The following is a 16252-nucleotide window of genomic DNA, read 5'->3' as shown; positions in this document are numbered from 1 at the left end:
CCCTGAGGGACAGGTTGCTCTTTGCTTGGCGAAGAGTTAAATAGCCCAGGCCCTCGTCCAGAGACATGGGGAACCTCACAACTCCATCTGAAATGCAAAGGTATTTACCTGTGTGCTTTGTAACAAGGGTGGCATTGCCCTAATGAACATGCATTTTTTCCCCCAGATAGGACAGCTAATTTTTGAATTTTTTAAATTTTACAAACGTCAAATAAGAAAACAGAATACAAAGAAAATCACATGGATTTTTATTTTGGAAAAAGGTTCAAACTATGGGAAATCAGAAGGAAGGACACCCAAACACAAACACAAACAAGAAGATCACTAATGAAGGGGAAACAGAAGATAACTGGTCACAGTCCTTGGTATTATCACAGGTAAGCTCCTGGGGCAATCCAAGCAAAATCAGCCAAGGAAGTGCTACCTAACTAGAGAGAAAGTTATGGGATTGTAGTCATAAAGCAATGGGTTGTACCCAGTATTACTCATACTCAGAGTTTAGCCATTGGAATGAATGTTACTGAGTTTGTAACTCATCACATTCTCCCAGTTTGTATCAATCCATTGCTGTTAAGAAGGTTGCTTGGGAAAAGTAAAAAAAGGTAAAAGGTAAAGGACCTCTGACAGTCAAGTCCAGTCGCAGACGACTCTGGGGTTGCGGTGTTCATCTCGCTTTACAGGCCAAGGGAGCCGGCGTTTGTCCGCAGACAGTTTGTCTGGGTCACGTGGCCAGCATGACTAAGCCGCTTCTGGTGCAATGGAACACCGAAACCAGAGCAGTGCATGGAACTGCCATTTACCTTCCCGCCGGAGCAGTACCTATTTATCTACTTGCACTTTTGGGCATGCTTTCGAACTGCTAGGTTGGCAGGAGCTGGGACAGAACAACTGGAGCTCACCCCATCACGGGGATTCAAACCACCAACCTTCTGATCGGCAAGCCCTAGGCTAAGTGGTTTAGACCACAGCAGCATTGTGAATTGAGCCTAGAAACTAACTGGCAACCCGTGCGGTCGTGCCAGAATTGGTTTTATATGCACTGACCATCTTGCCCTAGTCATCAATGTGGCCGCTGAACTCTGCACCAGTTGCAGCTTCCAAACTACCTTCAGAAGCTGCCCCACATGTAACCACGGTGGTAAGCTAACCTAGAGGTCACCAGGCAGCAGAAGTTAGGCTGCCACTGTTAGAGAGGAGTGAAGCTGATGGGAGGTGTATTGCACTAACAAAGCTGATGGAGCTTCAAATGACAGTAATGGTGCCTCTAAGTTCTGCACCTGCTTCTTTAGAGGGAGTGTAACCCCATCCAGAGCAGGTCATGCCCCACTCATCTGGTCTGTCACATATGAGATTAATTTATTTTAGTGTTTTACTTTCTTTAAATTTTTATAGTGCACCTCCTTATCTAATTTTCAAAGAAACTCAACGTGGCTCACACTCCAAAACACAAAACAACAATAACAGATTGTTGCATGTGACACTAATTTCTCAGTGGTGAGAGACCTCGGGGGCACTGGCACGTACCCAGGATTCAGTTTCCTTGGAATGAGGGTCAATGAAGAAGAATATACAGTTTTATTGGCACAGATATACAACCTGAGAATAGGATGGAGTTGCTCACAGCATTACAATCCGCAAAGATCTTACTCCCCCATTAGGTTGCCAGGAGAGCCCAAAGTCACAGTTTTGGGTCCAGCACACAGCAGGCACACCTCCGCCCCCAAATTTGCCCATACATGCCCATTGTTCTTCTTCCTAGGATGCCATGGCATCCAGCCCAGTCGGGGAAATGCTCACCCATTTGTCTCTATGGCAACAGGTACAAGTACCTGTAATCAGTGGTACTTAACTGGCTAGGGCCATTACCTTAATAAAGGAATTGGTTTGGCTGGCATCCACTTATGCATTCTAACCCCATATGCACAGGCTTGCAGGTTTGAAAGGGATCCATAGGCATCACCCAGACTGATCCCCACAAACCCATAACAGTATGTCACAATCCCCATTAAAGTCTACCTACCATGCACATTGCAAGCTAATTCCTACATGGTGTGTTTTTCCATGCTGGAATGTCAGAGTAGGAAATGCTGCTGCTAAGGTTCTCCAGGCTCAGTCTTGCTTTCAATGAGCTAAGATGGAACATGTTAATGTGTGGATACAAAGCAACCAAGAAGTTTGTGCTGGTCCTGGAAATCTGTACCTCGGTCATTGGCTAAAATGCAGTTTTCTTCCATATCCCTCCTATTGTATATCACAATCCACTCTTTGTGCCGTGTGATGGCACCTGAGCCTTGCCCTGAGCCCATATTGGCATTCTGCGGTGAGGGGAGGCTTCTGTCCACAGCAGGCTGAGAAAGGAAAGACACACTACCTTCAGGGAAATTTCTGAGCACAAAATGAATGTCATCCTTCCGGGGCTCTTGTTCTTCCACTCCCTCCCCAGCTTGCGAAAAACAAGTGCTTGTTATCTAACAGGGAGAGGGGACAAATTAACATAACCACTTCTCCACACAGCAATTAGTAAATGAAATCAAAACAAGGGAAATGTCCTCCATTTATCTCTTCCTGCCAAGGAGCACCTGACTGCCATATAATCCACAGCAATTAGCCAAATAATAGGACAGTAGGAGATTTATCATGATGCAGGAATTAGGGAGGGCTCGATTAATGTAATGTACATGAGCCGACAGAGCACAGCTACAGGGGGGAAAGAGAGAAATTTGGTAACGTGGCGTTGAATGCCTTGAGCGAATGCTTTTGTAGAAAGCCATATTTTGAAAGAAGGGGCGTTTGCATGCAACAAACTAGAAGCCCATGTTTGTTTCCATTGGAACACTAATGCAAACACTAAAAAGGTAAAGGACCCCTGACAGTTAAGTCCAGTCGCAAATGACTCTGGGGCTCATCTCTTTACTAGCCGAGGGAGCTGACGTTTGTTCACAGACAGTTTTTCCGGGTCATGTGGCCAGCATGACTAAGCCGCTTCTGGTGAAATGCCATTTACCTTCCTGCCAGAGTGGTACCTATTTATCTACTTGCACTTTTATGTGCTTTCGAACTGCTAGGTTAGCAGGAGCTGGGACTGAACAATGGGAGCTCACCCTTTTGTGGGGATTCAAACCTCCGACCTTCCGATCGGCAAGCCCTAGGCTCAGTGGTTTAGACCACAGCGCCACCCGCGTCCCAAATGCAAACACTGGGAGGGGACATTTGCAGGGAAGGACATTCATGCAGGACAGGGTTTGAACCTCCCACCACCTGCTAATTCTACATATTTCATTTTCACTTTAAAATATTCATCTGCTCTCTCTCAGTGTGGCTTACATTGCAGCAGCTTATTATGTTATTACAGAGGCTTCCTGCTTCTGCTGCTGGAAGCAATGTACTTGTTGCTGTGGAATCTCAAATGGGGAGGGTGCTCTTGCAGTCAGCTCCTGCTAGAAGGCCTTTTCCGTAGGCTGACCACTGTGAGAACAGGATGCTGGGCTAGATAAACCATTGGTCTGATCTAGCAGGCTTTTCTTATCAGGCCTGGGGAGGCCAGATCGCTAGGATGAGGGGCACATTTGACCGCCAGCTCTCAGTTTCCCTATCCCTGGCTGAAAGAGGCTTCATTATAATTTGTTTATTTCTCATATCTCTGATCCTCTCCCACAAAGTCCTCTTCTGCAAAGTCCTAGCATTGGAAATGTGTTCCAGCCCAGGCTAAGCAGGAGGCCTGCCTCAAATACAGCCCTCCCCGGGAGACTTCCAAAGTTCAATGGATTGAGCCGCTTCTTCTCATTCCAGCAGGGAGGCAAAAAGAAAGGGAGGGAACTATGGAACTACATCAGGCAGACCCAAATGCTTCTGAAATCTCAGTTATAGAGAGAGAGCAAGACTGGTAATTACATACTGCTCAACAGCCCCATTTTAAGCAGGACACCCCAGAATTACAGAAGCCATCCTAGCTTCTGTTTGGATCTTTGAATATCCTGCCTTTTGTTCTGACACACTGATATTTGTTTTTTGGTCATGTGCTCTGACGGGAGTCAGTTGGCTCGTGCCAGAGTGGCTGACCAAAAAAACGAGTGCCCCGATTTTGATTCCCTCCAGAGTTTGGAGGGTATGTAATTAATACATTTGTAATTATTTCATACAGATACCAAATTATGCTGAACCATAAATACTGCACATTGCAAACACCTATAGGGGTACCAGCATCAGTGAATTCAGCTTACCATGTAAATAAAAGATGTGGCATAGGTGATGTGATTGCAATAGTTAAGGTACCTGAGGAATTGTGTGCTCTGCCCCCTCGGCAGTGCAAAAGGGGATCTGCCTCCTAGTGGGGTGGTGGAGCTGGGGGAAAGGAAAGGAGGGAAAGAGTTGTCAAAACAGCAGGGAACCAAAATGGCTTGTGGACGGGGGCGGGAAGGGAGGACTGATTTGTGTTGCAGCATCTATACTGCCACAGGCATGAAATAAACAAGGTGCTCGTGAGACAGTTGCAAAGCAATTTGTTCACAACAGGCATGCTAGTGAAAAGGGAGAAATTCAAAATCCCACACAAGCCCCATTCAGATATTCCTACCCCACAGGTAATGTGAATGTGCGTATGGAGAAGAGGCGTTGTGACAATAAACCTTGTTCCCTAGGCATATACACTCACTGGCAGATCTGCATGATGGCTGTATATTCATGCCTCCGGACTGTACACATGTAGGCTCATAAGCGCAGTCGGAGGCGATACTATTTGAAGAGTCATTGACTCAGCATATCAGCCTGTTCACAGAACTTTTGGTACACATACAGGCACATTGCAGATGGGCAGATGAATGTGACGGCAGTTCCACTTCCCCTTGTGCACATTCACTGCACACACATAGGAATAGTGCTTCGGTAATACTAAATTCTGGGGCTTTTGTATGACCTAAAATGCCCTTCATTACACAAATCAGAGTCTGAGTTTCATATTTGTAGTGAAATATTGTAATAGAAAACCATAACCAGCTGTTGAACTAGTCAACAGAGTCAAGGCTCAGGCAGAACATGCATGAGAGGAGCACATGGATATTTTCATCAGAGGTTTGCTTTGTTCAAAATCTTAAACCCATTTAAAAACACACACACAAAACCTCAAAAGGAAAAATCTCGAAAGGTAAAAACATGACATCTGGCAGTAATGGCAAAAACCCTGCAATATAAACTGTGGTCTCCCGTGGGCACCACTGTGATATTTCAAACAGGACTGTCACCTTCCACCAATGTGCCCCTGCACCCAGAGTGCCCCATTCAACCAAGCAATTCATCCCTCTTTGCCCTAGTGTAAATGAAATGCTCCAAAGCATTTTCAGAAAGCAGATACTTTTTCAATATCTGTTGATGCATTCCAAATACATCAAAGTTTGGGCTCATCCACAATTCTGCTTGTAAATGTCCTGCGCTTAGAAAGCATGAGTCCAAGTGGCTTTCTAGGCACAGGACTGAGTGGTTTCCCCCTTGCCGCACTATTTTCCCAGGAGAAACCCATACTTTAGCTCTAAATCAGAGCAAACATCAATCTGAAGAAAGTCCAAATTGCTGTTTGCTCCAATTGAGCACTAAAGAGTGAATTCCCCCAGGGAAAAGCAGTAAAACAAGAGTCAGTGTGGATAAGTATTAAGAGAGTACCAAATTCTCAGAAGAACTGCAAAGGCTGAAATTCTGCTGTGAAGGTGTCAGAAGTGCAACAGCAGGGATCATCCAGTTGGTCACCTAAGAGTTAATTCTGCTTCCGTTTGGACAGCCAACAAAAGAAAGGGTGAAAGTGTTGCCTAGCAACCACTCAAAATGGGATGATCTTTCTGAGGTGACTCAAGTTCTGATTGGCTGTGTGATTCTGAAGGGTTTTTTCTTTGTTTTCCATAGACCTTTCCCAACTAAGGCCTTGTCCACATTACCAGCTTAAAAGGTTGCTAGGTTGTTCTTTTTCACAATTCGGATCATAGGTGGTTTGGGAGGAGAAACGCATCGAAACACAGTATTTCATAAGAAAAGCCAGGTTAGATATGGATTGCGGCTAACATCATGAATTTATCACTTCCCAAACCAGCAATGGGAGTGCACTGGATGCAGATTAAGTGGGAGGAAGCCTGGGAAAGACAAAGCTCTTTGTTCCTTTCTCCTCAAGTTATATCCTGTTCTTGTTCAGTTTACCTCAGGAAAGTATTATCAGGTTTTCCCCCCCTGGACTCCATCTGCTTTATTCCAGTCATTCTGCCAACAGAAAGTTGTGCCCGATCCAAACGTGCATTAGGAACTGGGGAGTGAGAAGTGTGCTTCAACACAGAGACAGATGGATTTCTAAAGCAACCAAGACAAGAACCAGGTTTACACCTAGAAACAGATAACAACGTGGAAAAAAATGAGCCAAGAGCAGCCCTGCTGGGCACAGGGTGGGAAGCCGAACTTGCAGCTATGAGGAGACTGACTTTAAGTTCGACCTTCAGTGGAACTCCTTAGCAGTGTATGCCAGGCAATCGCTGGTAAATCTTTATTAATTTTAATTGGCGGCGCCCATTTATAAGAACCATTAAAAAGGATAAATTGAGCCCATCCGGCGTAATGTCTTTTGTTAATTAGTTTGTCAGCACTGTTTTAATATCCCCTAATGACTTCATATTTCAGGCCTGACATTAAAGGAGACGCTGTGAGAAAGGAAATGGTCTTATCACTGTGTACCTTTTCTCTTTTTTTGAACAAAAAGTGTCCTTCCAGGGACTGACCAAGGTTAGGTGTCATTAACTCAGAAGCAGGTACGGTGGGACTTGGAGGGACACTCCTACTTGAGCCAAATGTCTCCTGTCACTCCCAGGTCAGGGTGTCGGATGTATCTCCCCATGAAGTTCTCTCTCACAACTCTGTCTGCCTGGAGTCTAGAAAACAGAGTTGACGGAGAGAATCCATTTTGAAATGCTGGAGGCCTTAATCCTCACTTGTCACATAGAATACTTACCTTCCAGTCCTTCTGCTCGATGGGATGCCTTTACACACACATCCTTGGAATGAAATTTCCTTCAAAAAACATGTTTTTCTTCTCAGAGGGAAAGCTCCAAAGACAGTTTGGCTAGTCTAGGGCAAGAGTGGGCAGACTTCAAGCTTGTCAGGTCTATTTATCTGCTTTTACCAGACAGTATTTCTCTTGCTCTTGGCTCTGGTTGATTGAGCCAATCAGAGCCAGATGCAAAAGAGATACAGGCTGGGTCCACACACCCATTTATTGTGTATTCACTACATTCCCAGTCCTGTGTTTCTAAATGCATATTGTTGTTGGTAGGAGGGTGTCTATTGCAGATATTAATATTGTGCAGTTTGAAGCATAAAAACTGACTCCCTTTAGAATAAAACAATGTTCAAGCTTACTAACCAGACCTTCTTGGAAAAAAGGTGCAAAAGTAATCAAAGAGGCACTCAAATTATTCCATGACATATGCCTGTCCAAGGCATAGGTTCATCTTTGAAATAAAGGAACTTATAACCAGAGCTGATAAACAGACCTCTCTCATACATGGGCTCCATTAGTCTGCATTTCAGCCCAAGGATGTTGAGCTCCTTGGACAAAACAAAAAAAATTCCTTCCAGTAGCACCTTAAAGACCAACTAAGTTAGTTCTTGGTATGAGCTTTCGTGTGCATGCACACTTCTTCAGAGCTCCTTGGAGGGAGTCATTTGCACATCCTTCTCTCACAGAGCCTGGGAACAAAGAAAGACAGCCACCACCCTTCCAAAATGACAAATTTGCAACTGAATACTTTCATCACATGATCTAAAGTTAAACACTCAGTTTAAGAGCAGAGAACACCACAGTTAATTATCAACTAGTTAGACCTTAGAGAGCTCTTAGTATGCTGGCTGGGAAAATCCACTATTTAACAATACACATTCAGGCATTCTCCATTTCAGTGTCAATCAAATAAGTATACTTAACAGGGTCACTCTGGTGATGCCCTGAATTCCTTCCAGTTCTTGGGGTCCCGTACTTAGGCATGGTTAGAACCTAACAGAGGAGTTTGCTGAACTGGTGAGATAAGTTTATTTCTAAGACAACGGCCTTAGCTGGCCACTGATGTGTCCTCATCAGCATTCCAAAAGAATGAGCTATGTTGTGAGTGCTACAAGTAGGTGGTGGTGCCCACCCGGCTAATGGGTGGGTTTTTCCTCCACCCTCCTCGCCTAGCTGCTGGGTGCATGGTGTGATTTACTGCTGGCTCGTTCCTGTCACTAATTTAATTGGGGGAAGTCAAAAAGCTTTGGCTATTTACTGCAAACCAGCCAGATATCTGACCGTAGATCTTGATCTACCTGACTTCTGCCCACACTAATGTAGGGGAGCGCTCAGAAGCCAATTATTTTCTGTGAGAAGCAGAAAACAATGCTAACTAGTCAAAGCAAACCCTGCTTGAATCTGTTCTTTAAGAAAAGCTGTTCTTTTCTTTTGAGAACTATAGGGACAGAACTACCTAAAATGTATAAAAACTTATTCATGTATGCTACTAGAGCGGCTAGAATGTCACTCGCCCAAAAATGGAAAGAAGCAGAAGTCCCAGCAAAGGAAGAATAGACCCAAAAACTTATGGAATACGCAGAAATAGAGAAACTTACTGGAAGAATAAGAAATCTAGATAACCAACTTTTTTTTTAATGGAAATGGTTTATTGAATATTTACAGATAAATTGTAAATGGATAAGATCATTGGTAGGATTATTGTAATAACCTGCAGTTTTATAAGAGTATATATTTAAAGTAGATGAATAAATGAGCAAATTAAGTTAATTTGGATATGCAGAGGATATTAAAAATAAATTTAAGGAACCGCAGAAAGAGGGGGAAGGAAGTCAAATTCTGAAATGTTGAAATGATTGTAAAATTAGTGAAATGTATAAACTTGAAAAGTATAAATAAAATTTGAAATACTGGGGGGATTTGTTCTTTAAGAAGAAAATTGGGGGTTCCTATACTACTGTAATAAAGAAGAAAGGGGATCAAATTTCTTCAGATATTTATTGTCACTTTTACTGCTAGTCATACAATTGCTTATTTGTATAGCACTGTCGAGATGCCTGGCACTGTAGATATTTCCTGGACCCCCTGTGAGAGAAGTTCAAAATCACAAATCAATACAGTCATCCCTCGGGTTAAAAATGCTTCGGGATGAATATTTTCGGGTTGTGCTCCACGGCGACCCAGAAGTAACGGAGCACATTACTTCCGGGTTTCGCCACTTGTGCATGTGCAGACGCTCAAAATGGTGGAAGCAGCAAATCGCGACCCACGGACACGGGTTGCGTTCGCTTCAGGATGCAAACAGGGCTCCGGAACGGATCCTGTTCGCATCCAGAGTTACCACCATATAAAAGCCGATGCAAGTGTTGTTGTTGTTGTTGTTAAATACATTTCTATCTTTCACACATGCACAGCAACAGATCAGGGGAGATGTTCTTTAAAACGAAAACCTAGCAAAATAGCTAGGCTAGGGGAAATTCTATGGCTTTCCACTAGGTGGCAAAGTAAAATCTTGTTTGTTGTTGTTGTTTAGTCGTTTAGTCGTGTCCGACTCTTCGTGACCCCATGGACCAGAGCACGCCAGACACCTCTGTCCTCCACTACTTCCCGCAGTTTGGTCAGACTCATGCTGGTAACCTCGAAAACACTATCCAACCATCTCATCCTCTGTCGCCCCCTTCTCCTTGTGCCCTCCATCTTTCCCAGCATCAGTGTCTTCTCCAGGGAGTCTTCTCTTCTCATGAGGTGGCCAAAGTACTGGAGCCTCAGCTTCACGATCTGTCCTTCCAGTGAGCACTCAGGGCTGATTTCCTTAAGAATGGATGCGTTTGATCTTCTTGCAGTCCATGGGACTCTCAAGAGTCTTCTCCAGCACCATAATTCAAAAGCATCAATTCTTCGGCGATCAGCCTTCTTGATGGTCCAGCTCTCACTTCCATACATCACTACTGGGAAAACCATGGCTTTAACTATACGGACCTTTGTTGGCAAGGTGACGTCTCTACTTCTCAAGATGCTGTCTAGGCCTGTCATTGCCCTTCTCCCAAGAAGGAGGCGTCTTTTAATTTCGTGGCTGCTGTCACCATCTGCAGTGATCATGGAGCCCAAGAAAGTAAAATCTCTCACTGCCTCCATTTCTTCCCCTTCTATTTGCCAGGAGGTGATGGGACCAGTGGCCATGATCTTCTTTTTTTGATGTTGAGCTTCAGACCATATTTTGCGCTCTCCTCTTTCACCCTCATTAAAAGGTTCTTTAATTCCTCCTCACTTTCTGCCATCAAGGTTGTGTCATCTGCATATCTGAGGTTGTTGATATTTCTTCCGGCAATCTTAATTCCAGCTTGGGATTCATCCAGCCCAGCCTTTCGCATGATGTATTCTGCATATAAATTAAATAAGCAGGGAGACAAAATACAGCCTTGTCGTACTCCTTTCCCAATTTTGAACCAATCAGTTGTTCCATATCCAGTTCTAACTGTAGCTTCTTGTCCCACATAGAGATTTCTCAGGAGACAGATGAGGTGATCAGGCACTCCCATTTCTTTAAGAACTTGCCATAGTTTGCTGTGGTCGACACAGTCAAAGGCTTTTGCATAGTCAATGAAGCAGTAGTAGATGGCAGATGAAGCAGAAGTGATCCCCTTCATGGATCACTGCCTTGCCGTGGTGAAGGGGCTTGAAGAACTCAGAGAAGCTATGAACTACGCCAAGCAGGGCACACAAGATGAACAGGTCATAGTGGAGAGTTTCGACCAAACGTGATCCACCTGGAGGAGGAACCGGCAAGCCACTCCAGTATCCTTGCCAAGAAAACTCCATGGACAAAGACAACAGGCATATAAAAAAATCTTGTTACTACAGCATAAATCAGGTACAGGTGAAAGTGTGTCTAGTCTAGAGCCCAGCTCCTTGAAAGAAAGAAAAAACAAATAAGAAAATAAGAATCATAGAATTTCAGAGCTGGAAGGAATCCCTGAGGGTCATCTAGCCTAACCCCAGAATGTTTTCAAACTCTTGTTTCATTTTTTAGAATGCAAGCATCTATGCACAGCTTTGTTCTTTCAAATGCCCTACAATGCTCATTATACTGTAAAATGGGGTCGCAAACCTGAGGACCTCCAAAGGCTGCTAAACTAGGGCTGCCATATGTCCGGAATTTCTTGGACATAGCTGGGATTTAGCCGTCAGAAACACGGGAGGAAATCGCTGAAATGTCCAGGAAAATCCAGATGTATGCCAACCCATGTCGGAAGTATAGATCAACAACTTTTGTGTCCGGATTTTCACTTTTTGAAATATGGCAAGCCTAGCTAAACCCTAACTCCCATTATCCCTAGCTATTGGAGATACTGACTGGGACTGGTGGGAGCCGTCATTCAACAGCATCTGGAGGTTAGCCCAGGTTGGTCGCCGCCACTGTAAAATCTGTGACAAAATCATTTCACTTTTTTGCCCTTCACTCATTCGGTACTAATTGTTTCCCATTCATATCACCTCCAAAGTCGTCACCACCTCCAACCATCATATAAACAAAATACAGTACTATCTTCCACAGGTTTCCTTTTTCGTCTTGGCTCTTAATATTTTATTTCAAGATTCAAAGTGACACATTATCACTCAACAGTTATAATCCTGTTCTACAATACTAATGATTTCCCGCCCACCCAACCTCGATGTTTATAATTATGATTACATACAATTGCATTTTTAAAAATCCCATCCTATCCAGTTTCATCTTTAACAAATTTCTTACGGTGCTCTGCTATTTTCTCCCCCTTAGTCTTCAAACTCCACTATGGACTTTGCATATGAAAAGTTACTTTTCAAATAGACTAGAAAAGGTTTCCAGTCCTCCTTGAATGATTCTCAACTTGTATCTTCTACAGGTTTCGATGGTCTTATCGCAGGACCACTTTGTGTCTCTCCTGTCCGTCTCAGAAAGATCCACCTCTGTGTTTCAAGAAGCAATTCTGCCAAACATGGATGTTTCAGAAAGGCTCCACCATCTTATTTCTTCAGCGACTTTGACAAATATGTGCCAAGACATTATTTAAAATGTTCAAATTTCATCAGGATGTGGTATCACAGTGACTGGCATCTCCTGTTGTTAACTGGAGGCAAAGGAAATGTTGATTAATGCCAGTTCAGGCAGCTCCTAGAGCAGCCCAAGAGAATGTGGCATAAGATGTATTAAATAATTTGGCGAATATTATTCAATCTGTTCTAATCAATGACAAAACGCACTCGCAGGGCTGAGGCTCTGTGCCACTGCCACCAGCTAGGCAGACCCAGCAAAGCAAGAACAATAAACTGTTTTGTAAATTGGAACTCCACCTAATTAAATGGAAGCACTTTGCTACAGCCTAAGCAAGCACATTATTTAAAGATATATTTGAAGGGGGGAATGAACAAGTCACTTTCTTCCCTTTCAAAAGTTAAATGGTGTTCTAGATGACTGAGCTGCCCCCAAAGCCTTTCACAGACTTTTCTCTTAAAACCACAAATGCAATTTTATTTTATTTTATTAACAAGTTATGTAGCACAAGGACAGACTGGAGGGAGGACAGACAGTTAACAGGTAGTTCAATGTAAGGGATTCATTCATTCATTCATTTAACTATTATTCAATTGCATTCTATTAAAAATGGATTTGTTCTCAGTGCTAAATATCAAGTCTGGAAAGAACTGTGTATATTATGCCTAAAAGACTTAATTTCAAAGTGTCCAGTTTAGTTTGTTCTTGAGGACTAGTCTGTCTGCTGCAACAGAGAAGCCTTAAAGTAACAAGATTAGAAAGGCCAGCCAGATCTCTGGTCCATGGGATAACTGGATAGGGAGGATGGAGAGAGCTCTAATATTGTCATTCTTATGAAGGCTGGTGACATAAAAATCCCAAGAAGCAGAGGCTCATGACTGATGTGGGAAGAGATTGATTTGTCAGTCAAATCCACACCATAAATTTAAAACATTCTTATACCACATTGGAAAGGAAGGCTTTGCCCAAATGATCCTGGGAACTGCAGTTTGTTAAGGGTGCTGAGGGTTGTGAGGAGACCCACCATAGAACTACAATTCCCAGCGCCCTTAACAAACTACGGTTCCCAGGATCCTTTGTGGGAAGCCATTACTGTTCAAGCGGTTTAAGAGTGCTTTAAATGTATGGTGTAGATGTGACCCCTGGAAGGCATGTTGAAGAAGAAGAAGAAGAAGAAGAAGAAGAAGAAGAAGAAGAAGAAGAAGAAGAAGAAGAAGAAGAATTTATACCCCACCCATCTGGCTGGGTTTCCCCAGCCACTCTGGGCGGCTTCCAACAAAACACTAAAAGAGAAGATGTATTAGCCAAACTTGGAACATGCCGAATCTAACTGGGAGAAACTCTTAGTGAAATCCCTTGGCAAGCAGCACCAGGTGATCTCATCACGCATGGTTGAAAGCCAAAGTCTGAGTCAGGCAAGACTGACAACATCTGTGCGACAATGGCTTTTGCCTTGAAACTTTTAGTTGGGGTTGGGCAGGCTTTTTGTTAGGGGGGGCAGAACCAAGTTATCTGTGATGTAATTGGTCAGTTACTTAAGTATTTTTATTTATTTACTTGATTTAGGGGGGGCAGCTGCCCCAACCCACCCCCTGGCTATATGCCCATGGTCTACCTCCCCTCTGTCATCACTGTTGACGGCTGCATCCAGACTGCAAACCTCTTCACCCTGTCTTGTGACTTTGCTATCCCTCAAGCGCCCTGCTTCTAGCACTTCCCAGCTCGGCTCCTCCTCTGAGGTGTGGCCAGTTTCCCACCACCCGTCCCCAGGTTCGAAATCCTCTTCCTTTGCGCCTCCCCTGGGGTGCTCTTGGTTGGACAGATTCCTAGAGTCTGGGCTGCTGCCAGTCTGGGCTGAACTGACAAATGGCAGCCCAGTCACTACCTCTCTGAGCTAGACGTCCTGGTATACGGCAGCTTCCTATCCTCACTGCTTGGGTGAGAGGTCTCCAGGGAACCCTGTTTATGCCAGCTTGACTTCTATTGAAGATCTGGTGGGTGTAACATAAATAAATAGATAAGTATCATCCACTGCCATATAAATCCTGCAAATCTTACACTCGCACTCACAAGTTTTTTGGCTGCAATAACCATAATGAGTCTCTGTGGGACTGTTTTCATAAGAACAGATACGGTTTATCACGGGGATCATTTCCAGTTAGCTCTGTTAGAGTTCTGCTCAAGCAAGCATTCCTGCGGGAATAAAAGGGGGTCTGTTGTGTATTGTGTGCCTGTTGTGTATTGTGTTTCCTTAGAATGAAGGTCAATGGAGACTGTGGTGTCTTTCAGATATATGGTTTATTTACACATATATACAACCTGAGCTCAGGATGGAAAGGTTCGCAGAATTAACACCCCCACTAACCTTGTTTCTCCATTAGGTTCCCAGGCAGATTCCCAATACATAGCTTAGGGCCCAGAACAGAGCAAGAAAAGCCTCTGTGTCTCCAGCTAATTCCCCCGAGCCACAGTAAGGATTGCAAGGGATGATGGGAGCTTGCCTATATTAAGGTAAGGTGAAACAATATAATCTGTGCCAAGGAGGGCAAGACAAGCATCTCATGAGACTATGTACTGCAGCTATTTTGCATGGTCATCTATCTAGTACGTAATTAACACAGTGCTCACCCTGGACTTTCATGGTATTACTCTGAACTTTTCAGCTAAGTCATGCCCTCTATAACAGTGAAAAGGGGAAAAAGGCTAAAAGAAATTTATGGTTTTGAAAATGAAGTCTGATATTTTTCTAGTCCTTTATAATGTTATGGGATTGGGGTTCAGCTGGATGTCCTCTTGGGATCCCTCCCAGTAAGGTTAGGTACTTCATGATGGTAGGACCACTTGAATGGCAAAACCTAACAAAGAGATCTGACTCTATTAAGTATAATATTTGGCCAAGTACAAATGATTTGTTGCCAAGGATGATTTTGTAGGTCTGTAGGCTGGGACTGTATTGTAGACTGTATTGTGTGTAAAATAAGATGGTGGGTATCCACCGGGGGTGGGAGCAGCATTGCTTTAATGCCACTCAGAGGCCCAGCAAGAAAAACATGAGCAGTGGCACCAGAAGAAAAAATATGTAGCCACAATGGGGTGCGTGTGTTGCAGGGGGCATCAGCAACATCATGCCAGGGGTCTCCTGAAGTCTGGTGCAGGGCCTGATTCAATATCTGTTGTTGTTGTTGTTTAGTCATTTAGTCGTGTCCGACTCTTCATGACCCCATGGAGCAGAGCACACCAGGCACTCCTGTCTTCCACTGCCTCCCGCAGTTTGGTCAGACTCATGCTGGTAGCGTCGAGAACACTGTCCAACCATCTCGTCCTCTGTCGTCCCCTTCTCCTTGTGCCCTCCATATTTCCCAACATCAGTCCTTCCAGTAAGCACTCAGGGCTGATTTCCTTAAGAATGGAGAGGTCTGATCTACTTGCAGTCCATGGGACTCTCAAGAGTCTCCTCCAGCACCATAATTCAAAAGCCTCAGTTCTTCAGCAATCAGCCTTCTTTATGGTCCAGCTCTCACTTCCATACATACTGATCCAATACAGGCTAGAATAATGTATCTTCATATCAAGTTGTTGCATGACTGAAATGTGCCCCCACTCCCAGAAAATGCAGCATTCAAACCTTGTCTTGATTCCTCCTTAAAAATCTCTCCAGTAGCCACAAGATGGCCCCAGAGGCAGCCATGAATGAATATCAGGACATCTCTGGCATTTATTAATTTTTAAAAATGGCAATCATTTTTGGCAACTGCTTTCAAAACGTGCTTAAAATCCAGAAACCAGAAGGCAGTTCTTCCAATAAGCAGTTCGAGAATTACGGGCAATGAAGCTATCCTTCTGGGAAGCTTGTGAACAAATGACTCAGACACGATCGCTTGCCTTAGAAGCATGTATTCCTGTTTCGCTCTCTGTGCCCAATCTCTTCGATGGGAAATCTCTGTCACATCACAAGTGAGATGACATCAGACGGAAGTCCCATCTAAACAGCTGGAAAAAACACCACGATAACTGAACAGAGAAACAATCTTCTAGCTTAGATTTTGAATTTGCGACTTCACAGTTTACAGCATGAACGTTAAAAAAAATTGTGTGATGATTCACAATTTAAGGCTGCAGTGCTAGACTACCTTAACAGCTGGAAGTCCCTTTGAAATCAATGGAATTTACATCTGATTAGATATGTATAGGAT

This window comes from Podarcis muralis, chromosome 1 (genome assembly GCF_964188315.1).
Source record: "Podarcis muralis chromosome 1, rPodMur119.hap1.1, whole genome shotgun sequence".
Lineage (NCBI taxonomy): Eukaryota > Metazoa > Chordata > Lepidosauria > Squamata > Lacertidae > Podarcis > Podarcis muralis.
This window is presented reverse-complemented; position numbering follows the sequence as displayed.